The sequence below is a fragment of the Cyanistes caeruleus genome, chromosome 4 (genome assembly GCF_971803275.1).
Source record: "Cyanistes caeruleus chromosome 4, bCyaCae1.hap1.1, whole genome shotgun sequence".
NCBI classification, from domain to species: domain Eukaryota; kingdom Metazoa; phylum Chordata; class Aves; order Passeriformes; family Paridae; genus Cyanistes; species Cyanistes caeruleus.
The window spans coordinates 30,790,151-30,817,211 of record NC_141704.1 but is presented as its reverse complement, the minus strand read 5'-3'; the positions used below and the strand labels follow the sequence as shown (position 1 = coordinate 30,817,211).

Genomic DNA, 27,061 nt, shown 5'->3' with positions numbered 1-27,061 from the left:
TGCCAGCCTGGGAGAGGGGATGGAAGAGAGCATTCCTTTTAGCCAGGCCTGCAGCAACCCAACTTCTGCCCCCAGGCTTCAGGCCTCCTCTAACTGAGTCACTGTGCCAGCTAGGGGCATACAACAGGACAGTGCTGCTGTGGAATAGCTACACTGATGTTCCCTCAGCCAGTGACCAGCTCAGCAAAAAAAGATCCACGTTCTGCTCCGACAGGATTAATCCAATCGCTCCCAGCTGCCTTTGTGTGTTTTTGTGTACGTGCACATGTGTAAACACCCAGCCACAAAAACCATGAAGTCTGCTTATCCCAGCTGTCATGGTAATGTTGCCACACTGAAGCTACATGGCAATACTTTGGGAACAGGGAACTTGTGCTTGTACATGCAACACGATTTTATAAACAACTGGCTGATGCTGACAATGTACAACTTGCTCATCCTATAGCTTATCTGATACAACAATGTCACAACTCAATCAGGCTTGTGGGTACACAGGAGATGTTTAAATTCATAGGAATACATGTTATTTCTTCAGGTTTTGAGAAAACACCCACTGCAGAATGTCAAGTCAGTGCTCTGACCATTATATATTGCTGGTAGGAAACACAAGGATTCTACCTACACACAAAAGCACTGCATGTGTATATGCAGAGAGCACTACACTCAGCAATAAAAAAGAGCATCTTGCCACTTGTGGACTCATAATCTTAAACCAGACGTTGTCAACATTTTGTGCTGTTTGTCATACAGACTTCAGTGGGAAGACACACAACACCAGAGTATTGTGTTCAAGATGGTAAGGGCCTAATCCAGATACTGCTAGCAAAACAGAGCTGAAGAGTCATTCATGAATGGAAGGCTTGGAGAGCCTAAGATTTCTTTTGTACCTACATGCATACCTTTTAGTCTCTTTTTAAATCTTATCTGCTTGGCAGGTACAAAGGTTGGTAAATACCGCCCGAAGGCACTCACAGCCCAGACCTCCAATCCGGCAAATACAAAGCATGCCCTTAACTACTCTCATCCTGTGAACCTCAATTAGGTTCCCCTACTTCAAACTCCCGGGCTGCAGCAGCGATGGCACAGGCTCAGTGGGGAAGCTCTCCCTTCGCCACTCCCGTTCCTTAGCGCACAAGCCTGAGGGTTCAAGGCCCAGCCTTGCTCTTCTGCAGCACCGGGGCTCCGCACGGAGCCTCGCTGCTCACTGGCCGCGGAGGTGGCTCCCTCAGCCCGTGTCCCGCCAGCGCTCCCAGCCGGGGCCGTCAGGGCAGACGGGACCGCCGGGAATTCCGGGACCGCCGGGAATTCCGCGCGCAGCCGAGGGCGCCAACCCCGGCACCGGCCCCTCCGCGGGCACGCACCGGCGGCCGGCCCGTCCTGCGCATGCGCCCCGACACCCCCCGGAGCCCGGGCCCCGCCGCCGCCTCCGTTCAAAGCGGGCTCGTCCGTCCCGCTCCCGCCCGCGCGTCCCCTCACCCGAGCGGGCTCCAGCCTCACGCCAGCCTGCGGCTCCGCCCCTGTAATAGGCCCAGGAGTGCCCCGACTGTGGGGCCACCCAGCGGCGACAAGGCTCGCCGGCGCCGAGCTGCGGCCGCGGAGTGGGGACGAGCCGCGGCCGCCTCACTCGGCCCCGCCGCTTCCCGCCGCGCCGCCGCCCGCGCCCGCCATCTTGGACAGGGAGACAAGGGAACAGCGCCGGCCAGCCGAGCGCCGAGCGCCTCCAACGCTGCAGCCGCGGGGCGGGACGCCGGCTCGCCGAGCGCATCGATGGGCGGCGCGGCTCCCCGGGGGTGCCGTGTCCCCTCGGCGCCGTGCCACACACGGGTGACATCTGCGCCCGGCGCCGGCTCTGACCCCGACCACCACCAGTGGAGGGGTGCCCACCTTCCCCCTGGCTTGGCGCAGCCTCCTCTTCGTGTGTGCGGGTGCTGCGAGGTGCCGGCACAGCTTCCCCTGTGCTGCCGTCCGTGCCTGTAAGAGACTGAGCTGGCTGCTCTCGCAGCCCGCGCTGGTTGTTGGCTGCTTGTTGCTGCCGCGGTGGGGCAGTGGGAAATCCTGTTATTAAATAGTTACAGAGCCAAGAGTTCCGAGCGATTTGTCACAGACGCACACGAATGCGCACAGCTCCCCCAGGACTGTCTGATTCCCGGAGGAACTGAGCGGATGCGGGGCACAGGCGGGGATTCGGGGCCAGCTGGGGCAGAGATAATGCTCTTCACGGCTGAACTGCACACTCGGGACTGCGGCCTGTGAAGGCATCACGCAACCCTCACGCCCATTCCTAGCGATTGTCCAAAGGTGGCAGCCAAGAGAAAGGCAAATTGTCCCCAGCATCATTCACTGTTGCAAAGGCTTCAAGACAGAGGTTAACAAAAAGCTCAGGAAACAGCCAGGTCAGAAAGGAATCCTTTTTCCCACTAGGTTAGCCCTCTTTTGCTCTGACCTGTTGGGAGGTTCAACAAACCTCATTTCACTGTTACCTTGGATCCCATAGTCTCCACTGATGCAAGATTTAGTGTCCTGTGATTTAGGTGCCGGCAGATACCCCCGTGCCTCTTTGGCAAGGCTGCTCACACTCACATGCTGTCTGCAGACTACCATTCCCAGCCGTGCCTGAGGTTAGACCTGACCCAGGCCATTCCCCAGCCCCTACAGATCCATCTTCTGGTCCTGCTGATGCTTTTGTGTCCTAACAAGTACAGAATGATGACGGTAATTATTTGCAGTAGGGCTAGAGGGATTTGAAGAGAATAGAGGCCTATGCCTGTTATGCTGTGGGAAAGTGTAGTTTGATCCAAAGTGAGGGGTACAGCCTGCACAGACAGATCAGTGTCTGCAAGTGCAGTAGCTGTAACACATCAGGGTAAAAGCTCACCAGCCCCTTGGCTGAGCACAAAGCCTGTCCAGATGTTCTCATGCATGTATATATGTGCTACTGGCAAAACCAAAATCACTCTTTGCCCTCCAGTCTGAAACTGAGGGAGGAACCACCAAGGTGGACAAGTGCCTCTTCAAATTTATGACCAGGATCTTGCTGATCAGAGCTGAACCTGACATGATTTGCTCCTTTACTTCTGCTTACTGGTGATGTTTCTAGGTGTCCCAGTGGTGGATTCATACTCCATTTGACAGTGCACAGCACAACAAAATCACAGTTCACGTGTTTTTTTTATAGTTTTCATCTTTCTTGCTCGTATTACAGGCTGTACAAAAGCATCTATGGACATAACAGAAACATCAGTTAACTCCTGGAGGCTCCTGGCCTATGGGTCAGGTGGAGGCAGAGTGGGAGGAATTAAGAAGCCATGAGCATGGTTGGGAGAGGCTATGTGCAGCCCAAAGAAACAGGGATTCAGATTGCTTTGAAAATTGAGAGCTTAAATTAGCCTGGTATTTGATGATAGCAAGCCTTTGGTGATGATAGCTAGTAAATGCGTGGGGATGGTATGTTTAATATTCTGCACCCTAGAAAAGGAAAGCATTTGAGCTCCCCTGCAGTTTAATGTTTTTAGTGCTGGATGGTTCATAGATATTAGATTGTGTCAGGGACTGTGTGTCTATGAAAGAGAATGAATTTGCAGGTGTATTTGCAAAAACGAGCATCTAGCAGGATACTTGCACATAAAGCCACTGAAGCACCAATCATTCAGACTTCCCCTGTTGAGATCCATTCACGTTTCTTTCCTCCCACAGAACAAACATAATAGTAATAATAATAGGAATTGTAACAGTAACAACAATAACATGTAGTCCCTGCTACTGCACTTCTCATCAGCAAAGAAATGCTCAGAAAAATTCATTTCAATCATTCCCATTCTTCAGAGCTCATAAAGGGAACCAGCTACTACAAAACATTGGCATTTATTGGGTGCTTTCAGACAGCTTAGCCTTTCACTTTTCTAGAAAATCCAGGAATCTCTTTAGAGTGTACATCGAGATTAAGCAGGTCAGGTGGGGAAAATGCCAGAATGCTGATAGCAAATTTAAGAGAGTCACAACCCCTTCAAATCCTTAACACTTGACAGAATTGTTTCTTTGTACTCGGGAATGAAAGAGGTCGTAGCAAGGGAATCAGAAGATCAAACAGTCCCTATAGCTTTTAAGACCTGTAGTGCAGCTTCAGTCAATCTCAGACTGTTGTGAGAATATTGCTTATTCCTTTTGTTCAGAGCATCTTGCATTCTTTTGCCTATATCCCTGGGAAAGAAACTGCAAAAAGGTACATTGTATGTTCCTTCAGGTGTCCTCTTGGCTGTGAGTTACATATTGTATAAAATGCTCTTGGCAGTGCAGAACATTTCAGGATGTGTGTATAGTTCCCTATGCTTAATGCAAGATTAGGTATGTACTAAGGACTTACTGCCCATGAAGCCACCCAGTCTGGTCTTGCTTTCCCACTTTATTTCCACCATGCATCCTTGTTGGCTTATTTTCTCCTGACTGAACAGCCTAAGCTGCTAGATTTAGTAGCCCTCTTTTGTTTCATTGGGTTTTAGTACTTAGTTTTGTGGAGTCTCAAGGGCAGTGAGTGTAAGAAGAATGAATAATAACACGAGCATGATCTTACAGCTAAGTTATGTGCTGAATTAAATTTAGCACTCAAAGCTGTGTGAACAGTTATCAATTTTACCTGTCATCATTTTGCAACTCATAAATCTCTTTTCACTTCTGCCCATATTTTTTTTCCTAGATTCTCATATTTTTCTCATATTTTTTTCCTAGATTCTGAGATGATTTGGCATTAACTGGAATGGGACCTGGTTTAAAACCTCTGCTCTTCACCTACGGAGAAAAAGCAGCACACAGGCACTGCTACTCTTTTAGCACTTGTTAGTCTTGTTGCTTGTTTTGTGAAGACAGTGGTACTCTTTGTGCACATTGCAAAATTTGTGGGTTACTGGCTACCAAGCTGCCCTTAAACAGAAAAGTGGAGGAAGTGACCACGATGCCACAGTGTCATTTGGGTGTAAGGAACCTGCTTGCTCGCTTGCCAGTTGCCTCACCCATCCAATTTCCTTTCTCTTATTTATAAGCAATGCTGCTGACTCCTCTTTGGATACAAGGACTCGCTTCCCAAGAAGATCAAAACCTCAAAAGATTTGTTACGTGCATTGTTTTGGTGTTGGGGCTTTATTTAAATTACTTCCCATTTGTCTTTGCTTTTTTTTTTTTTTGCAGGATGCATTAATTTTCATGCCTCTTCATCTGTCAGTTCAGTCATTAATGAAACCACAAAGGTGTGTGCGTTCATTTGTAATGTCAGCACAGCCACCTGAATGTTCCCTGGAGCCACAGCATCTGTCACAGTGAGGGACACACCTTCTCCCCCTGCTCCTCCTGCTGCACCCTCTGTATTCATGCTGAGAGAGCTGACATGAGATGGGAGGTCAGTGTCCATCTGGTAGGGAAAAAGTACGATGAATTACAGTAGGATTTGTGTGGTCTGGAGAGGAAGAGCCTGTTCCTGGAAGTGGTTAAGCAAAGGGGAAAGGACTATACTGGGTTGATAAACAAAAAGGAAAGGCTAAATGCAGGCAATCAATCAGCACTGAATTTGCCTCTTTTCACTGATTTTGCTGTCTTCCACCACCTGCCAGGGAGGTAGAATTGGTTTAATCTGAGTTTCATAGAGCCATGCAAGGCATATTGCATTGCTTTCAGTGCTGAGGTCGTCCTCCATGCCTGTTCCCTGGAAACCTTATTGGTGTCTGCTCACAGCCCTGGTCCCATAAAACAGTAGGCAATCAGCTCTATCTGTATTCTTGGTTTGCATTTTCCTTTTTTCCCCTTGAATCTGTTAATTTATTTAAATTCCTCCTCTCATACCTTGATTCTATTATAGGTAAAGGTCAGACTGACTTGCTCTTCTCTTTTTAGACATTGTAGCATGATCCTTCACTTTTAGGAAAAAAAGCCTGCAACTCTGGGATGCTTCATTCCTGCAGCTTTCTGTTTATGACAGATCAGAGTGTTGATATCTTGTCCTGTACTGGGTAACAGAAATTGCCATATTACTAAGATTTCTCTCCAGATTATGTAGATGGCTCTTGGCTATTTCTGTGGACCAAAACTGTATGTTGCCTCTGCTTCTGGCTACATATGCCATTGCTGGAGATCAGAACTCTCTGGAAAAGCAGGAGATTTCACCATTACCTGAACAGCTAGAAAGTGGCAGTGGAGTGTGCAGGGGCTGGCAACAGGACAGTGTTGCCTGCAAAATTCTTGTGATGCCAGCTGGGGTAATGCCAAGCTTGTGACTGTAGTGTGCCATGGACTATGGAGCTGCTGCAAAAATATGGGCAAGAGACAACATGTGGAAAGGGCTCCAGACTTACCAAGGCTGGCGTGACACTAAAGGCAAGATTTACTTGATGTGATGAGAGGTGAGGAATAACAAAAAGCTATGAATTGCAGAGTGGTACGTGTTGGGAGAAGTTGGTGGTGTTGCAGGACATTTTATGTGTTTTACATTACAGGTAATTTTCAATGCTTTCAGGGTCACTGGATAAGACAACATTGTCTGAGTCATCAAGTGCCATTTCTTGCTGTTGTAGGCCCATTGTCATTCAATCCCTTCTTGTAAACTGATCAATCTTTAAAGTATCAAGTCTCATTCCCACACAATGCTCACTGGGAGACTGTTCCAGAGTCTCTTTTGTCTGATGCTTAGGAACCATCTCCTAATTACCAGCTTAAATGTATACATGGTTAGCTTGCATTCTTTTGTTCTTGTGCCAGCATCTTATTTTAGCTAATATAATTATTGTCTTTTGTTGCTGTTTTCGCTCAGAAGTATTTCTAGAGAGCTGTCATACCTGCACTCATTCTCATTTTGCAAATTGAATATGTCTCTCAAAGGAAAGAAAAACTGTACTTCATGGAGACATCAACCCTTCTTTCCCCAAATATGTAAAAGCAGTTAGCCCTTGGTATGGGGGTAAATATAGCTGGTCAGGGATACAGTGACTGTTTTTTGTGATTGCACTACTGTTTGTTTGCAAACTTGCTTAAAGAAGCCTCACCTCTCACTGCTCACAATCTGAAATAAAAGTAAATCAAGCTCGCTTTTCTGGATTAAAGAAGAACCTAAAAATAATGACCTGTGGCATCACAATCTGGTACAAGAGAACAATCTAATGGGGGATTTTGCAGTCTAGGCTGTGGCTGAGCTCATGCTGGGAAAGACGGAGGAATGAAAGGACTCTATAAAATGAATTTTAGCTGTTCTTTGCACCAAGCAGACAGAAGAGTCATAAAAAATTTTGTCTGAAGACAGTATTGGTCTGAAGTGTAAGTACAAACGTGGGATAAACATAAAATGAGAACATTTTCTTTCTAATGCACATCAGAAACCTTCAGAAGTTAAGGTGCTTCAAGATGAATCAGAGTGGAAGCTCCTTCAGCTCATAACTCACTGCACCATGCAACAACATTTTGAAATTTCTTCTTTTCTTTCATCAGTTGCTCTCCAGATGGAAGTTGAAGGTTTTCAATATTGTCTGGGGATGCTGAAGCTGTGACAGTCTGAGAAGCAGTTTTGACCAGCCTCCTGGTAATTCTCAAATCCTTATCATGTGCCTGGGCTGGGCACTGATCACTTGTACACAAGGGGGATAAATTGTTTTCCCATGAAGTGCTGGTCCCAAATAAGGAGCCAGCATGGGTTGGTTCCAAATGGGGAACCAAATGGGTCTTCCCCCACATTTATTTTGGTGAGAAACCTAGGGAAGAGTTTGGTGGGTTTCAGTCATGATGTCAGAATGGGGGAAAGTAAAAAAAAAACAACCCAACACAAAACCTGTTGTTTGTTTCTATGCAGGATATAACAGTGTACTTGTATAGAGAGAAGCAGAGAGATTATACCAGTGTATATCCCAGTCATAACTCATTTCTTTTCTTAGCAGTACCAGCCAGGGAAGGCTATTGAGTATTGGTGCTGCACTTGGAGCACAGAAAGAATGGGATGTTTTTCAGTCCTAGATTCAATTCATGGTTAAATGTCTCAGGTAATGGAAGCATTTACCACATCACTCGAGAGCATTGTATTGTCTGCTAGATTTCATAAGCAAGGAGTTTTCTTTTTTATTTGGTCGAGCTGCTTGCTTTTTCTGAAGAAATAAATGACCAAATAAAAAACAAATCTGAAAACCTCCCCCATTGAGCCTATTACAGTTATTGCCGTTTTTGTCACATTTTCCTCCTTGAAATGCATTAGTTTCCAATTGAAGGAACCTGAAGAAAAGATGACTATTACCAAGAAATTTGCAAATTAGCACAGCTCAAAACACCCCCACATCAGTATTCTAGTAAAATGAGCGAGGCTGGGCTAAAACCTCTATGTATTTATTTGGATCGTTCTATATTTGGATTTAGCAATCCTATTACTGAGCTAAAATTTAGGACTCTTTAGACACATTTGTCCTGGAAACAGCACTGGTAAACTATAAGCTCTGATAGGTGGGAGGATGAGGACAGTGTCTAAACAAGGAGAAAAGTAACAGACGTTCTTCCATTTCTATTAAGTGTGTTTGCATATTTTCAGCACATTCAACAAATGAATAGTTCTGTGCTTGGACAAAATTAGTGGTTAAAGAGGAGCAAAATGCACCAAGTATGGTGTGTGGGATATTGCAGTGCTATTATGCAAATTGGTGCTATGTCTTCAGCAGGAGTTTTCAGTTCAATTTAGATATACTCCAAAGGAGGAGAAGACTATGTTTTAGTCAGACCACTGGGATGAGACATAGAAAAACTCCCACATAAGGGAAGATTAAAACATAGGTGAAAAGATGAAGAAGGGATGGAAAATGTACCTTACACCATGTAAGGTAGAGTGCAGAAGATGTGACCACTAATCACTGAGAACTTTTTGTGAAACAAGGAGAAAGGAGAGCTAAGTGGAGAGGGAAATAACTGGTAAAATGATGGTTTGTGCTATGACAAAAGGAGCCAGTGCTTTAAGGTTTTTTGGAGTACAGAAGCACAATTTTAAGTAAGGGTGGAAATGTCTGTGTTAATTCTAGTGTAATTACTATAGTTGGAAATGCTCTTTTAATTTAAACTCTCCCATTCTGTAAAGCAGAGCCCTGCCATATTCCAGAACAGAAGTCAAATTTGAATTCTGAGAACCTGTCAAGAAATGCTCATGGGAGACAAATGATCACATAAACGTCAAAGGCATCATTTCTTAAATCTTTCTGCTCTGGACATTGCTAGCAGTCATGTCTCAGCAATACCTTTTGGGCTGAATGTGGATCTACACAAGATTATGTTCATTATGTGCTGAAGACTGTATTTTTCACAGTGTTCCTCTCCTTACCACAGGTAAGTTCACAGTTTATGTCTGTGTTATTCTGCACTACTAAGCTAGTGCTACCTGCCAAGATTTACATCTTCTCTTAAGCTCAAATGGTTATAAAACTCACTAGATGGCAGCAGTGCCATTTCTGGTCTCCTGTTGTCCTGAACTCCTGGTCACAGCTGTGTGCTCTGGGGTGCTCCCTTTAGCCAGTTCCCAGCTTTGCAGGGCATGCAAGGGCAGCTATACCTACCGAGAAAATACTTGTCTCTTCCTCAGCAAGAGATTTGTGCTCTCCATTTGGTGTCTTTGCAAAAGCTGGATTTTAATGAGTGAGCCCTTATTTTTTCTTCAGATTCCTTGTTTTTCTCTGAAATTGCCCCAGTTTGTAGCTTGCAGACACTGGTGTGTATATATATATATATATATATATATATATATATATCTCAGGTATGAAACTCGATAACAGGAATTTGTTATTGGCACTGTTTGTTGTTGTTGCACTGTTGCAGCTGTCTTTGCTCAACAAAATGCTAAAAGCAAAGTGCTAAGAGGAGAGAAATACACTGGAGAATTAAAAAAATCAGAATAATTTTGGTCTCAAACAATCCTCAAGTTTCCCAGTTCAGGAATTTCCTGGGAAAAGGAACAATTCCAGCCAGTTCCCCACCTACAACCATTAGACTCTGAGGCTCCATAGCAGTGTGATGAATGGGTGCACAGCCTATCTGGTGGGGTCAGTGTTGTTTTGCTTGTTTCACAAAGAAATCTCACCTTTTTCCAAAAGAAAACTTTTCCCAAAGAAAACTTAAGCAGTCTCCAGGAACCCTTCAGATGTCAGTGTTAAAACCAGGAGAAAGTTTCCTCTGGTGGTCACAATCTGGCCTTTGTAGGTTCAGTAGCTCCTTCCCCATCTGCTTCAATGACAAGCTGAACTCTAGGGCATGGGCAAGAAGGAAAGGTTATTGTGATTCTTCTGGCTTGTTTTTTTTACAGATCCTCCCCCCACTCCCCTCCCCCAGTCAAAAACCAACCCACACTTTTATTCCTCATAAAAAAAAGCTCTTTTCAATGGTATTTTAGGTCTGGAAATGGACCAAGGCAACTATTCAAATGTCCTGGGAAGGATGTGGCTCTTGGCTCTTGTCACAGATCTTTAAGACAACCTTGACCAAATTTTCACAAAATCAAGATAGTGCTCCTGTCCTTTGCAAAAAGGCAGATGGGGGTTTCAGAACAGAAGGTCATCAAACATAATTCTGGATAGAGATTCTTCCAAGGTCACCTCCTCTGTAATTTATGAAAGTACTGATTTTTTTTTTTTTTTTTTAAATCAATACTGGGGATTGGTGCATCTGGAAACTGTCAGAAGGTTAAGGGCTTAATTATTATTCCTAGAAGTTCCTCTTACAGTTGGTGGTGGAAAGCATCCCCCAAACAGGTGCTAATCCATGCATTTTTGAGGCCTTCTTTACACAGCCAGAGTTGTGGAAAGGTAGATAGAAAAGGAGACCATTTTATGTGTTTGCACACACAAATACACATTTTGGGCTACAAATTTTCACTTTCACATTTTCCCTCCTACTTCACTTGCTCCATGCTGTCCTTCAGCAGGGGTTGGAATTTTGAAATGGATTTAAAACAAAAATACATGCTCTGTTTCATTATGAGCATATTTCAAGGGGAAAATGGATTGTATTTTTATTGGATGCACTGAATGCATTCAATTGCAGCAACTTTTATTATTTTGAAACAAAGTTTTGTTATTCATACAAGAGCCTAAGTGGTACCTACAATGCCAACTCAAAGCATTTTTCTACAGCTCATTTTTAAATTAGCCTTTAGGATTTACTTGACTAAATCAAGCCTCAGGAAAGAGAAGCTTGCAGGGGGGAAATCACTGCATTAGAGGTGATAAAATGAGAAATGAGAGAGACTGAACATCAGTGCAAACTCATCAGCATTAGAATAAACTCAGAAATAGACATTCTACATTTCCATAATTCTGTCAGCTGCCACTACAGAGACAGGGATCTATTACCTCTGTTTATACTGCTGCTAACTTAATTTATTGCAATTTATTGTATAAAAGTAGACAGTAACTTGACTGGCTGGGAAAAAAATTCCCTTTGTGCTGAAAATAAAAATGATAATGCACATAATAGATTTCTGAAAGTAATTTGAATGGCCGGTTAAAACACAAGGTGAGTTAGATGTATTTTTAGTAAATCTCAGCACGAATTACCTACTTTCATATGCACATTTGCAGATGGATCGATAAAGGGCAGACATGGGACATTTACTTTGTAAGATTGGATGGGCCCAGATTATTCACCACTTGCAGGCTTCTTTATTTTGCTGTGGCTGCATGGGAGGATGAAGCAAGAGCAGAAATGGGCACAATGCCCCCAGGGCTGAAATCAGGTGCCTATTCATGATCAGCTTTGTGAGGAAAGAATCTGACACAGCTTTGTCCCAGAAAAAATGGGAAGTTCATGCCATTTCTGTCCAGATGGTGAAGAGGATAAGAAACACCAAGCTTTCCATAGCTTTCAATCTAAGGAAGTATCTGTAAGATATTTTTCAGGCAGACACTGATTTTGCTCCAAACCAGTTGACACGAGCCCCAGACCGGAGGCTTTTGCTAATGCCTGTCCCTCATCACGGTGTCTCAGCTCAAAATCAGCCCTGTGCTCACCACCACTGCTCCATGTTCGGTCTGGAGCTGGTGGCATCCTGTCAGACTGGCTCCAGAGCAAATTGACATTGGTTTGCAAGATGCCATGAAGACAAACCTAGAGGTGGTGGGATCTCAGCCCTTTGTTAAAGCCCATCGCCTGACCCTGTCAGACCTGTCCTGCTTTCCAACACTGGTCCTCAGTCTCTTCACTCCCTGAGCAGGAGTCTGGACCTTCTCTGTAGCAAACAAGCCTCTTGGTGAGAAGCTTGCTCTTCTTAAGTACCTTTCAGGCCCCCTTAGAAGTAGTTCATGGGTCTCTAGGGGTGCATAAACCAGAGATAGAAAAGCATTGCTCTGGCAAGCCTAAGTGATACAATCATCAGCCTGCAGGTACACATGTGCTTAAATGTTTTGCTGATCAGAGACAAACTGCTGAACCGGGGCCTTGGGGGCTGCCTTGCGACCACAGTTACTCCCTTTATGACATGAAGTTGATCTTTAAACTGAGGTGGAATGCTTTTCTGTTGCAGCATAACCTGGTTTTGCAGGGAATAGGAAAGGGAGGATAGGACTGGCAATAGTTTGTAGCAATCTGTGCTCAGAATTAAAATATGTTGGAGCAAAATTAGAAGTACTGTCACTGCTGTACAGATACTACAGGTTTAAATAAAACAGGGGATGAGGTAGCTGAGAACTGAGTTGCATGGACCACGACACAAAAGGAGAAATGTAACATAGAAACAGCCAGGTCTGGCACATCTGATAAGGACTTTGGCTGGAGAGAGGCATGAGGAGTTTGCACACGTCATCTTTCTTTCTCCAGAGAGTGCTGGTCCAGAAGAATCTCACATCTCAGGACATTGTCATGAGCAAAAAAGAAGCCCCTATCACATTTGGCATCACAGTGATCCTACTGTCTGGCATCTCCAGTGTTTCCAAGATTAACAGGTGTGTTTGCTCTCATGTGGATGTCACTTCAGAACTGCAAGGTCTACAATGATAGCCCGTGTTTTTCAGCCCAGCTCCTTCCATGTCTCACACAATTTGGAGGCTCCAATGTGCTTTCCCCTGAGCAGCTGCAGGTTGTCACCACATCCTCACCTCCCACGGCTGTGGAAATTTCTGGGGTTTGTGCTGCTGTGCAGGATGGGAGAGGACTGGCAGAGTCCCCTCACAAACAGCCTTTGCATGGACTCCCTCCAGCATGGCAACTCACCTGGCATACACACAGCCCCTAGGTGAGTCCCATCTGGATGGTGCAAAAAGCCAATTCTGAGGGCAAGCTCTCAGGTTGGTACCGCTTGCTTTGTCTGTGTCAGTGCCTCAGGATCAAACCAAGTGGTAGAACTACTTTGTTGATATCTGTGCTGCTTCAGTTGTGAGCTTTGTAAAAATAGTTGTTGATAAAACAAAGCTGGACTATGTTTAAAAGTCAAACTAGTTTTCTCTGCTTCAGCCACCTTAATTTGTGTCTAGGGGAGGCTTATCCAGCTGCTAGCTACAAACTTCCTGCTGCAGGACTGTGCTGCATTATATGTCCCTGCTCCACTCAAAGGGAAAAGAGGAGACAAGGGAAGTGCTGAATTTAGAAGGGTTTTGATTTGATATTTCAAGGCTTTACAAAATACTCAGGCAGGGGTCTGTGTAGACTCCTCATTCTAACTGAAATTTTAGGTTAAGAAGAACAAGCTGTTGATTCATTGACTTAGGTCTTTAGTTCTGCAAACCAGCAGGGAATTGATTTATAAAAGGTGAGAGTCTAGGACAGTCTGGAAGCCCACATCATGAGTAAGCATACAAAAAGATTTATAAGAGTGCAAAAGGATAATGTTTCTAGTCCTTATTGGTTTTTAGCTGCTTAAATACCGCAGTAGGTGTCAGAGGATTAAGAACTTTGAGGATCTGCCATCTTGCACATCACTTAAAACCTCCTAACGGGGTTAAAAGAGCACAGATGAATTTTCTGAAGTTTGGCATACGTCAGCACCTGTTACAGTCTCTCCAAATTCACAGTCAAGCAGACAACACTGGCATGTGCAACAGCATTGTGGGAAGGAAGGGAAATGTCACAATGTGTGGAAAAAGGTGGCAGGTCTAAGACATGGTGCCATATGAAGCAGGATGCCAGGTTGGTTGTTGGAACAGGGAACTAGACAGAGGGTGAGGAGTGACACTGAAGTAGTGAGCGCTGAAGTGCAAAGCAACACACGTGTCAAGTTGAAATCTTCTCACTGTACAGGATGTACCAACACAAAAAGAAACATTGCCCATGATTTCAAGCCTGCTTGAAAATTTTACTTTACTGCTCCTTGAGGGCCTCAGCATAACAGTTTATTATCGATGTGAAAGCAAGAGATTCCTAGGAAACATGGTTAAATAAAGATTTGAACTTTAAAAACTTTGATCATAGGGATAATTTGTGTCCACTTCAGTCCAACTTACTTAACATATAGAATAGCTCATGACAGCATTTTTGATAGTAAACATTTAGAAATAATTTTCTGACCACACATCAGAAAGAAGAGTCAGTTAGCAGTGCAATGTAATGCATTCAAATGCAACACATACCACACTACTCAGCCACTGCAGGTTATAAACAACATCACACATTGCATTCAAATAGCTGCACTGTTAGGTCTGCAGAACTCCACGAGGTTTGCCTTCAAGTGCCATCCTGCTCTGAAAAGTAGCCTCTATAAAGCTCATTGTGTGGCTCTGAGTTTATTCAATTGTTCTAGTCCTTGTCAGATCATATTGCTTAGAAGAAAACCATGGAATCGTAGTTGTTTGTGTTAGAAGGGACCTTAAGCACATCTCATTGCAACCTCCCTGCCATGGGCAGGGACACCTTCCACTAGACCAGGTTGTTTAAAGCCCCATCCAACCTGGCCTTGAATACCTCCAGGGATGGAGCACCCACTGTTTCCCTGGACAGGCTGTTCAGCTGCCTCACCACCCTCACAGTAATTTATTCCTAGTATCTAATTGATCTGTACCCTCTTTCAATTTAAAGACATTAGCCCTTACTAACTAGATGACTCTCTAAAAAGTCCCTCTTCAGCTCTCTTGTAGACCCCTTCAAGTACTTACAGGTGTGATAAGGTCTCCCCAGAGCCTTCTCTTCTCCAGGTTGAACAACCCCAACTCTCTCAGCCTGTCTTCATAGGAGAAGTGCTCCATCCCTCTGATCATCTTTGGCTTCTTCTGGACTTGCTCCAAAAGGTACATGTTCCTTCTTACTTTGGGTGCCCCAGAGGTGGATGCAGCACCCAGGTGGGATCTCACCAGAGCAGAGCAGAGGGGCAGACTCTCCTCCCTTGCCCTGCTGCCACACTGCTCTTGATGTGGCCCAAGACAAGGTTGGCTTTCTTGGCTTACAAGTGTGCATTGTAATGGAAGGATGCTTCCTTCTATTCAAGGAAGATGCCTTTTTCCTTCTGTTTCTCAGCTCAGTAGATGGGTTCAGAGAAGAAAGATAGATTGTCCTTCCATGTCATCTCAAAGAGGATAACTGATACATGAAAGATTTCCACTATGTTTGGGCAGCCCTTGTTTTCTCACCTGATTACACTGCTGCTGGAGCATTCATCACAGTATTTGCTTTTTATAGAAGCCAGCTTTACCTTTGCTGCCCAGTGTCATTTAGGTTGAGTTGCATTTCAAGGTAAGGCAGCTCACAGGTCAGCTGTGGTATGGCCTCCTTCTTTTGGTGTCTGTTCTCAAAGGTCTGTCCAGCCTTAGATTCCTGGGGACAGATAAAAAGCACCATCAGACACCAAAGGGTGCATATCTGCTTGTGTGTGCATGAATCAACATCCCTGGCTAACAGATGAGAGGGAAACCAAATGAAGTGAGACATGGGGTATTGAACACATCTGTCAGAAACATCTGTCAGAAAAGCTGAGTGCAGTTTCACTGCTGTGCGATGCTCTTTCCTTTTCAGCAGTTACTGACTGGGCCTTCTGGGTCTTATTTAGCTCTCCTAGATAGCTGACTCCTACCTGTCCTCTTCTCCTTTCTTTCCCCTCCTTTTGTGGAGGTTTTCCTGTTGCTTCAGCAGGCAGGCATAGATAGATACGTGCTGAGACTTCAGCCCTGTTTTCCAAAGAGGGCTCTCCAGGAGACAGGGGACAGAAGGGACCTGGCAGGAGGAAAGGCACTGTGAGCTGTGAGCACCAACACAGCACAGTGTCCTTTTTGGGGTGGTAAGTTCCACCTCAAGTTCTTATGGTCGGGGTATACTCAGGTGTCTTTTGCTTATGGATCCTCTAATCTCTGAGTGCTGAGCTGACTCTTGAATGTTTTTTTTTTTCAGCTGTGCTATTCAAGTATTCACCACTCAGACAGCTTTTGTTCATTGACTTGTTAAGATATAAAAGTCTTTGACCCTCTTTGTCCAGTCTCTCTGGTCTCACAATCAGCCTCTTCAGAAGCTACTCATGAGAAGGGAGAAGGACTGAAACCTGATTGTTTTATTATTTTTTTTATTTTTATTAACTTTGTTTCTGTGGGAAAGCAAGATAACAAGTATGTATCCAGTTAGTTTTCCACCATCTAAGAAGATGACTTACAATATTTATGCATCTAGTTTCTTCTGACATGCCTGTGGGTCTCATAATCTGCTCTGACAGTCTTCTAGGAAATGCTGATAATGAGGAATCTTTGCTTTTCCCAACATGCTTGTTTGTTTTCTTCCTAATGCACTCTACGGCAAGGACAAGATCTCATGTGGGGTCCTATCTACACTATCTTAACAGAAACATTTACACCTTCTGCTTTAATTAACAGTGAGCTTGACTTGACTTTCCAAAACCAGAGGATGAATTTTCCTTACCTGTAGCTGTGCAGCTTTCTCTGACTTGGAGATCAGACAGGTGCATGACAGGTAGCACTAAGCTTCTTCCAGCGTTCCCACAGGTATCACCATGGGGAGAGAGTCTCCCTTGCTTTTTCTCAGAATAAACTGCTCAAATCCCTCCATAACCTCTAAGGGAGGGGAACTAACTCAGACATAAACACTACTTTCAGCTACAAGCTGCTTATCTGAGAGCTGAGCAGGGCTCTGTACGGGAACCCCTTAGGAGGCACTCCATGCCAGGCTTCCTTTCCAAAGCAAGCAGTCAGATGGTGAGCCCCACAGCGAGAGACAGTGATACAGATTGAACTACCCTACCTAGCCACCCCAGCAGCCTTGAGCAGGTTCCCCAGGCTGTTGGCACTGCTCTGACACAGGGAGTTCCTGTCCTTGCTGTGCTGCCTCACATCCACAGGCTTGATGGCTAGATGGGGCTCGAGGACTGCTGCCTTTGGGGCATCCCCAGCTGCATGTGTTTGAGTTTTGGTAGCGGTGCTCCCTGGCCCCTGTCCTGGCTGTGCAATCCATAAATGGACCTTGATGACCTCCACCGCTGTCCTTGGGCCCTGACAAGGTCTCATCCCCATGAGCTGCTGTAGATTAGCAGATTGGTAGTAATGCAGGAAGAGGGAAGTCACCTGGGAAGTAATAGTCATAATGAAAAATAGTTATCCTCTCACTCAAGGGCAGTTTAGAGGAAGGCGAGAGCAAAGGATAGTTTCTTCCTTTTATGTCATTACAAGAGAAACAGGGAAAAGAGAGCCTCTCCTCTGCCAAAGCATCCAGAGGGACAAGTGGATGTTGGAGGAGCAGAGGTAGAAAGTCTTTCCTTCCCCACCCCTATTCACCATTAAGAATCAAAAAGAGGGAGGGGATTCAGCGCCTGGAGAGGAGACTGCTGATGGCCCAAAAGGTACTGAAAACCTGCTGAGAGCCAGTAAGAGGCACAGGAGGAAAGGAGTGAATAGTTGATGATGACTGGAACTAATGAGACCTGGGTCAAGTTACTGCAGCTGAAACTTTTTCTGTGGTTGGGGCATTTAAAAGGTTTTCTATCCATATGGACTGTCTTGAGTCTAATGAGCTATGAGTTCAACTTGCAGACTTTCCATAATTTAGGACATGGGACTATGTCCTCTACCCAGACATCCTCTTTTTTTTTTTTTTTTTCTATGAAACCTTTCATTTATTCCTGTCATTAAAATCAGCTAAAATTTCCCAGTGAGCTCAGGGGAGTGAGGAAAAGAAAGGCAGACAACTGAACAGACAGACACATGTGCATTAACTCATCTGCACAAAGCAAAATTGTTTGAATCACATTTCTGTAGAAAACATGTGATTTTTCAGCAAGTGGATGACCCTGAGAGCCCTGGGGATGTGAAGGACTGTGCAAATGGGATGCTCAGTTTTTATTGTCCAGCTTCCATGGATAGCTTGTTACAGAGAAGGAAAAATGCCACATATGATGCCTAAAATCTTCAGCCAGAATCTACCTCCAGCTTCTCCCCTGTAATTATTTTCTATATGGAAGAAAATTGTTTCTCTGCTCTCAATCTCTAACACATGCTTTCTTTTTCTCATTTTTTTTTCCTATAAACACCATGAAATCATCATTTGAAAAGAGGGAAAGAGGGAGAGATTAATTAAGAAGCTTGTATTCCGGTTTGACACTTTCACTGGTAATCAGAAATTGCTTGAGTTGTGCTTTCAGGGGTTTGTAATATGAACAAAATCTCTGGATAAGGAGACAGGCTGTAATTAATTTCTCTCTTCAGGACAATTACAGATATAAATAGTAAAACAAAGATAGACAAATATCAGCAGGGCTACCCACGTTGCATATACTCCATTGTAATGTGTCTCAATAGCAGATTATTTTCTGCTCAAGGTCAGTGATTCACAGCATGAAAAGGATATGGCACAGGATTTCTAGGATTTCTTTGCTAACACACACCTGATAATCATCATTTCTGCCCTTTTCCAAGCAGAAAAGGAACCACATGTAGGAAAGAAACCCAGCATAGAAAATAAACTTTTTCTTTTCATCCCCTCCCTGCACTATCCTGTCCTCTGGAGAGCTGGCAGCCAGTTACCAGTTAAGCTGGGGTAGTTTGAGCATGAGTGCAATAGCAGTGTGGGTAGCAGGAAGCCTTAGCAAGGAGATGAAAGGGAAGGATTGGCAGAAGCCTTTAGCTGTTTTTCAGCATCTCAGGTTTCATGGAAAAAGAATAAGTGCCTGGCTGCCAGGGCTCTGCAGCAGATTTTGAAAGGAAGAGCTGGCCTAGTGTTGCAGCACTGGAGAAGTTTGCAGAAGCTGCAGGAGCAGCTGTGGTGTGTGAATAGCATTGGTTTGTTTTGGTTTGTTTCCTCACAACCATCACTGACACTTGCAGTGTCTTCAGCATGGAATGTTGCTGCTGCCCGAAGAAGCCTGGGGAGAAGAAAGGGAAAGCTGGGCTCACAGAGGTTCATGTGTTCTTCTCAGGCAAACCAGTGGCCTGGGCAATGTGTTGGGCTGTAAGACAGCAGCAGGTAGGGCTGGGGGAGAACATGTCCTTGCTTTCATGTCTGTGAGGAGGGGGAGATGGAATGTTCTGGAGGAGGGGCCAGTCCAAAACTAAGGAAAATTACTGATGTGGGACAACAGCCAGCTCTTTCCTAGAGCTCTTCATTAGCAGCCATCAATATGCTTGCAAAGCAGGTCAGCAGCATCACTGCCTGTTTTATAGAGAGGGACAAAGAGGCATGAGAGTACACAGACCAATGCACTCACCATTTCTGCTAGCAGCAGACTCTGTGTTTTCCAAGACCCATCTTGAGCCTTACTCCAAAACTACAGCTTATTTTAAGGGCAAAAAAGCCTCAAAGAGCTAAACTATGGGCAGGTTCCAAAGCAAGTCGATGCCATAGCAATAAAAACTGCTTCTGTTGTTCTCTCCAGGCTTGTCAACAGCAATATCCAGCTCTGTGTCTGTGTGTTAGGAGTAGAAATGAGGGGATAACTCACTTTGAAAGCTTTCTTCTGAGGTTTGTGCAAAGATTTTATTAAGTTGTTCTTTCACTGACAATCTGCCTAAAATAAAGGACTTTTCTTTGAAAGCAGGGACTCCAGTACCTACTTTTAAATAAGCAGAAAGCAAGCAATAGTCAGGGACTGACTGAATAATGCAACAGGCTCCTCTTTAGAGGACAACAGGAAGGATCAAACTGATGGAAGGTCAGAAATCATTGTTTGTCAGGTGAAGAAAAATTTAAGAGATATTGAAAGGTCCAGAGAAGGTCAGTGAAGATAGAAGTGTCATTGAATTTACAGATGATGAGAGATTGCAGGGACTCTTTAGCCAGAAATGATGACTAGTTGGAGGGAGCCTTGTCTGAGACATTCACAATGATTAAAGATGGAAAGTGAAATTGATTGCTTCTTCCTTTCTCTCCTTTTTTTTTTTTTTCTTTAAACTCTGTCCTGCAACACGGGAACAAGGGGTCATTCACTGAAATTAAAGGGCAACAGCTTTAGAGCTGATAATATTTTTTTTAAATGCTGCATGTAGTTTATCCATGGAATGTATTGCCCCTCTCCCTGTGGTCATGGACACAAAAGCTGTGGCTGGATTTTAAAGAGGCTGGACTAACTTCACAACCCTTTACAACATGCTTGAGGCAAGACAAAAGGGCAGGTATTGGATCATATATGCTTTGGGGTAAAACCTGAAAAATCCTTCTCCCGAGGCAGGATGGACATTGTCAGAGCGTGGCAGGCAGTTGAAGTGAGCTTAAGCATGCTCACCCCCATGCCACACTCTTTTGTGAGGGGTTTCTGCCTCCCTCTGGAAGCACTTGAAGGGAACATGGGGCTCAGCTCAGCTTCTCTCATTCCCGGGATGGGACCTTAACAAAGATTCACCTTCCCAGCTGCTGTAAGCTGTGAATTTGTGCACCCCATGCCTCGGTTCCACCACTGCCAGCCTCACACTGCAGGAGGCTGCGGATGCAGGGCAGAGTCACTGCAGGGTGGGAAGCACTGCAAGGCATGGATGGGAGGGATGTTTATGATGTACACCCTGCTTTGAGAAGCACTTGTGAGAATCAGACATCATTGTCACACTGACAAGATAAGCCTTCTGTCAAAGAAATAAATATATGCCAGGCCCAGTGCATGACTTGAGTGCTCTCCCAGAGTAACTGGGTTCAGAGCTAAAGGACAGCTTCAATTCTCATGCTCATTTGGCCTTGTCTTTTCTTGGGGAAGATACCAACCATCATGTTTAGTACTGTGGAAAGAGATGGTTTCATTATTCATTGGCCATGAAACTCCATCTACTAGGGAACAAAGGACAGATAAAACTGCAAATTTGCTATGATATGAGTCCCAGGATGATTCTACTAAAGATGAAGGACTCTCCATTTCACCACCTGGGCCCTACAGGTAAAATTAGAGCCTTCAAAAGTGCCATAGACAGCTCACACAGAGGAAATAATGGGCTGGAGGTTATCTTTGGGGGCTGGGATACAGTTTTGTTTGCCATTCTGTTGTCAAGGGAAGATGGTGATGGAACATACATGTTTGTTTGAAAGAGAGCTGCCCTCTGGCAAAACACAGATCAGGATTTATTAGCATTTATTAGCATTTATTACTGGATCTTTCTCTGGAAATATCACTGCTCACATTCCTGTGTCTTGGAGAGCCATCAGATATTTCAAGTGTTAAGGGAAACACAGGGCTCTCAATGTCCTTTCCCAGAATTTTCTGAAGTAGGGATTACATCTCAGTGCCCCTTGGCCCTTTTCATGCCAGTGATTTTCTTTTTTTCCTTTCCCAACAGGAGCCATGACTAATAGATGAGGTTCTTTATTGCTCTGCTGTGCCATCAGACACAGTTTTCCCACTTGAGCAGTTAAAATAGGGTAGTGTCATCCTATTGACAATGCTGTCAGCTCATTAAAATGTTGCATGATGCCCTCCCCATGAGGATTTTAGCCAGGCAAAGCTCTTATCTTCATGGCTTCCTGGAAAGTTCTGGGGTGAAATCCCCATTCACCTGCACACTCTTCACATTCTGATCTAATCAGGATAGCTTCCTGATTAGTTCCATTAAAATAAGTAAACTCTTGTTCTCTTCCCTGTCACTTCATCCTTCACCTGTACCCTGCATGGCCAGCTGGAGAGGATGCTTTAGCTAGTACTTGAGATGATGTCCTAGGTGATGGACTGTTTCTCAAACTGACACGGAAGTGCAGACTTCTCGTGAATTTTTTCCAAATCCCAGACGGTGCCCTCCACTGAGATTGCTGTTGATCAGGTGGAGCTCTTTTCCATCTGGGCCACAAACATGCACATATACACAGAGGAAGGATTATTAATAATGCAGCAGTGATTGTGATGAACCATGATAGGTGGTGACAGAAACTGGGAGATGAATGCATTCAAATCAGCGTGCTTGGCAGGTATGTGAAATATTATTGTGTTAGAGAGAAGACCTTTAGCACTATCATGCCAATACCACAGGCAAGAGATCCAGAACTGAGGCTGTCAGTCAAATTTGATTTTTCCTAGGTTCCTCTCACCCATCACTGTGGTGTAGGAGTTCCTGTTATCAAGCAGTATCAGTGGTGTCTGTCACTGGTTCTTTCCTCTTTCCTCCCTTTTGGCTCCAGAAGAAAGAGAGCAAAACTGAAACAGTCAAATAGAGAGGAGGAGAACTGGTGCCTCTGTGGGACCTGTGTTACAAAGAAGACTGCATGACTCTACAGGCCTTTTAATAGCTCTATCCAGGCTCCCAGAGCTAGAGCAATGATTAGATGTGAAATCAGGGAGAAAGATGTTCCACTGCAAAGAGGATCACCCTCATGTAGGCAAATGTGATGGCTTTTTGAGACCACAAGGAGAAAATGTGAGGTGAAGTTTTCCAAACAGTCCAGTGATCAGGAGTGTGCCTTTCTTGATACTTTAGACAGGAAAGGATGAAAATATTTTTAAATTTGAACCCTGCCTTCATTGTCTGATTTTTATCTCACAGAAAAGCAAAATATCCCACTGTTCTTCTTCTCTCATCCCTCTTGCAGGGAATATTTTCCCTTTTTCAACCCTAAGAAATCAAGGCTGAAAAGAATGGTGTGGTTGACAGGTCCCTTGGCAGTATGTGAATGTTGAACTCTTGAGTGAAGGTCACATCAAATTATTTGTAGATGATCCATGTGCAGTTAAACATGTTTGCACATACCGCTCATCAAATGATTTTGAATAATGAGTGCAGGTGCAAAAGTCTTGATGTGTTTGCAGGCGTTTCATGATCAGAAATAAGAGCTTCAAATTTGCCATCTTAAGTTGCTCCTGACAGAATAATCAGCATGCTCTGATATGCCCTGTGGTTGCACCTTCTGTTCTGTGCCTGAATTACAGATAGAGGAGATGCTCTTAGTCCTCCCCATCTAAATGTTTTAACAAGCCAGTTTTCCCAGTCTGCAAAGCAAGAAAGCTCAAAAGCAGACTCACTGAAAGGTAGGTTGGGTTTGAGGAGTTCAGAATCAAAACCAAAACTGAAATTTCCTCGGATTCAGAGGAGACTGGAGGTGACCACAGTTTTATGAAATGAGGCCACTGGCATTGGTAGTCAATCTCATCAGCTCTTGGGTCCTTGTTTCCTCGTTTTACACACAGCATTCATACTCTACCCAGCTCTGTTTTGAAGAGAAATGACCTGGCTTGGGCCGGCTTGCTGTGACCCAGTGAGCTGTGCTGGTTCATATCCCCAAAGGCCATATCCAGATGTGTGTGAAGGAGAGCACTCAGTGACCTGGGTGAGCTCAGCACTGCTCCTCATCCCAGGCTGAGCTACACAGACACAGCCACAGCAAATCCTCTGTGATCCATGAGCCTCTGGGTTTGGGGTTGTGCTTTATTAACTCTTCAGTCTTGGGAAGAAACACTCGCATCTCATGTAGGAGCAGATTGGACACCGGCCAGGAGCCAGGCAGGATTGCTGCCTGGGCAATCCCTTGCCTCCAAGGGACTTTATTCTTTAGGAATACTTCAGACCACTTAATACTACTTATGGTATAGATGTGCCCAGCTTTCCTGACCCTACAAAATCATGTCAACAACTTTTGACTGCCAAGGGGCAGCAGACCATTGTGTGTGCTTCCTGGAGCCAAGCCTGGGAGAGTTTTTGGGAGAGATTTACAGGCAGGGATTGACAAAGCCTGGCCAGAAATCCTGTTTCTTCATGGTGAGAGGGGACTGTGACTGCAAGAAAAGCTAGTCAGGTCTTTGAATTTATTCTCCCTTCACACATACCTTTCTCTGATGGCAATGTGTCCTCAGATAAGAGCACCAGGTGGGTACTGCAGGAGGAACTCTCTGGTTGCTTGCATAATTAATGCATTCCAGTGCTGGGGGAGCTGAGATGTTTTCTTTGCTGCACACGGCTTACAGGAGGGCATAAAATACTGCTGGAGACTGGGACAACTCAGCAAATTGGTCTCCCTAAGTTGCAGCCTGCAGGGTCCATAAAGGCAAGGAACATTTTTGGACAGATGATTAAAAAGCACTAATATCTAGTCAAATACAGAGATAAAATCCTAAAATAGCTACATGGGTGTTTTATTGTTTTGTAATTGGAATTTCTGCAGGGCCAAATACTGTAAACATGTACATTTCTAGTCAAATCTGCTTATAACCCTTTAAACTGTTTACCAAATTGGTCACTAAGTGGGCCTAGCTGCACCTTGACTTCTCTGAGAAGTGTAGACAGCAGGGGGGTCTCACTGGAGCTCATGACTCAACAGGAGGGACCATGACCTGATAATACTGTAATCCATTGTAATAGATGATAAAGCTGTTGTTTAGATACTTGCATTGGCGATATTTAGATACTGTATTAGTATTAAATCTAATCATAATCTTCCATATAATCACTGTGTCCTACTTCTCATACCTGGCTGAGAGCCTTCTCTCCACTGCTCCGCCACATGGACTGGTTTGACTCAGATGTGGGGATGGGACTGTGAGGTTTAATCCATTTCCCATCACAGCTGGGGATCTGGATTACCTGCAGCTCCTGCACTGCCATGCCTCTGTCATGGGGCAGATCCTACATTTGAGCTGCACTTGAATTGTTTCTGAGTCTGGACTCAGAACCACAGGCTGGTGGCTCCTGATTAAAGGTCAGAGGTACAGACATGGGATAGATGTCTTTCTTTGGATTACTCTTCTGTCTTTCCCAGGGCTGGTCAGTAACTATGCCATGATCTAAAGTAGCTGCATGGACATAGCTGCATGTCTGATGGACAGGATGAGGCTCCCTGAGAGGGCAGCATCTGTTCCCTGGATTGAATCTGTTTTGTTTATAAAGAGAGGACAGCGATCTTCAGAGCTGTTGGCTTGGCGTATCACAGGGGTCCTACATGTTAATGTAATTATACATATGAAAATCCCCTGAGAAAAATCCAAATAATTCTCAAATTGGCACAGAGACTATACTGCTAAAGGTGGTCAGCCTGCTGGCTGCTGCATTTCAATTACCTTTACGTTCATTTGGTGCTGCTGAAGTGGAGCCATTTTCACTGATTAGTGCCAAGAACTGACAGATATGTTATTCCTTTTTGTTTTCTCTTTTTCAAAATTGTTTTTAGTGCTGGTGAGCAGTGCCAAAATTACAGCTCTACAGGCTGTAGTGTTTTATTCAGCCAGGGAACTAATTCTAGCACAGTATGAGCAAAGGATGCTTTGCTCAGGAATGGATGCACCGAGGAAGTAGGGATAAGTCAGCTGCACCTCCTCTTTTAGCTGTGTGGTGCATACTCCCAGTGCTGGGGATGGAGTGGCAGCTTTGTGAATTTTCACAGCCCTAAATCAGCTACATGAGGCACATTTTGACTTCCCTGGGAAAAGGCATCATTTTTGGACTAGAGGGAGTAGGTGGAAGGGGATCCTACACTTGAGCAGTCCTCAGACACTTGTTTTGTGCCTGACTTTGGTAATAGAGTATACATACAGGGAGCATAGTGAAGAGAGTCAGTTTTCTTCTCTCAGAGGCAGCATTTAATTGAGCTCCGTATATCCATGTAGTGCATTTCCCAGGGGGTAAGGTCGCGGAAATGCTGCAGCCCAGTTAGCAAGGGTTTGTGCCTGCCTGTGTAAGGGCTGCTCCTTGTGCCTTGGGCACATATAGGTTGGAAAAGATCCTTAAGATCATCCAGTCCAACTATTAACCCAACACTGCCAAGCCTGCCCCTAAACCATGCCCTTACTGCTTGGGTGGGAATTGTTGGTGCTGATGTCTCCTTGGTGCACTCTCATGGACCAGGTGGATAAGCCCTCTTGTACCCCTGCCAATGGGACTGGCAAAAATTACCACAAAGCAAAAGGTGGGGTAACAGTGCTCTCCAGCCATGTGTCAGGCACTTGGGCACATTGACACACAGAACTAGGCTATGGTCCTTTCTGTGCCCTTGTAGGTAGGGGAAGACAGTGACATCAAGTCTGGGCTGGGCTTCTTGGTTAGCTTAAAGCACAACCAAGCAATGCAGGATCTGGAGGACAGGCCAAATGTTCCCACAAGGAAAAAGAAATTAACTTCCAATCCTTTTGTACAACATCACTTCCCATTTCCATGAAGCTGCTCACCACATGCTAACGAATGACAAGGGTCTCAGTCACCAGGAATGCCACAAACAGCCTTGCTGCTTGCATCTCACTCCCTTCTCCCCACCCTGCCACCTCTGGAGCCCTAAGAAAAAAGAGGAGAAAGGTGGGTATTTATGAGCATGTCAGGGATAAACAAATGGCAGGAGTGCTTGAAGCCACGCTTTTCCTCTGACATTTTGTTACCATAATTATTATTTCAGTTGTCTTTGGAGAATAATCAACAGTTGTCTCCCCATGCATGTGCTTAATAAAAATGTCTCAAATGCACGAGAGAATCCATTTATTGCTTCTGTGTTGCAGGAAGCTGAAATTACTGCTTAAATAACCTCTCAGTTCAAGTGAGGGTAAATCAATGCCGACCATGGAGAACAAACAGTGCAGATTTTACTCTTCCGACCCAATGCTACACACCATCACAATTCATCTGATCTTCTCATCTTGCCAAATGAAAATGGAGGTGAATTTTCTATCTTTTTCCAGCTGGTATCCCAATGATGTGGACAGGAGCTGCATTATTACAATAGTTTAAGGGATTTTTTTCTCTTCAGTTGCCTGCTTGTACATTAAAGCAAGAAAAAACCA

The 27,061-nt window shown here is 44.6% G+C and overlaps 1 protein-coding gene and 3 long non-coding RNA genes across 8 annotated transcripts in view; 2 read left to right on the top strand and 2 right to left on the bottom strand.

Annotated features, from left to right (window-relative positions):
* Positions 1-1,602, bottom strand: part of HMGXB4 (HMG-box containing 4) — a 14,565-nt gene extending 12,963 nt beyond the window's left edge. For 2 of the 4 annotated variants that reach the window (XM_086887303.1, XM_086887305.1), the window contains exon 1: positions 1,477-1,602. The gene's annotated coding sequence lies outside the window, so the exon portion shown is untranslated. Of the gene's footprint in view, positions 1-1,052; positions 1,370-1,476 lie in introns of those variants that run through there. The other 2 variants (XM_086887306.1, XM_086887304.1) reach the window with 2 other exon arrangements.
* Positions 1,423-27,061, top strand: LOC111935687 (uncharacterized). Its single transcript, XR_015286377.1, has 5 exons — positions 1,423-6,383; positions 7,462-7,552; positions 7,905-8,006; positions 9,083-9,324; positions 26,780-27,061. It is a non-coding gene; the product is annotated as an uncharacterized LOC111935687 (long non-coding RNA).
* On the bottom strand, positions 5,115-19,174 carry LOC111935681 (uncharacterized). Of its 2 annotated transcripts, XR_015286375.1 has the most exons (7): positions 18,788-19,174; positions 16,813-17,471; positions 15,980-16,119; positions 15,069-15,723; positions 10,073-10,235; positions 5,827-5,989; positions 5,115-5,398 (listed from the first exon to the last, which is right to left on the bottom strand). It is a non-coding gene; the product is annotated as an uncharacterized LOC111935681 (long non-coding RNA). The 2 variants fall into 2 exon arrangements; XR_015286376.1 differs by lacking the exons at positions 15,069-15,723; positions 15,980-16,119; positions 16,813-17,471; positions 18,788-19,174 and adding an exon at positions 11,548-11,662.
* Positions 19,227-19,932, top strand: LOC147653526 (uncharacterized). The gene is made up of 2 exons (XR_015286380.1): positions 19,227-19,365; positions 19,775-19,932. It is a non-coding gene; the product is annotated as an uncharacterized LOC147653526 (long non-coding RNA).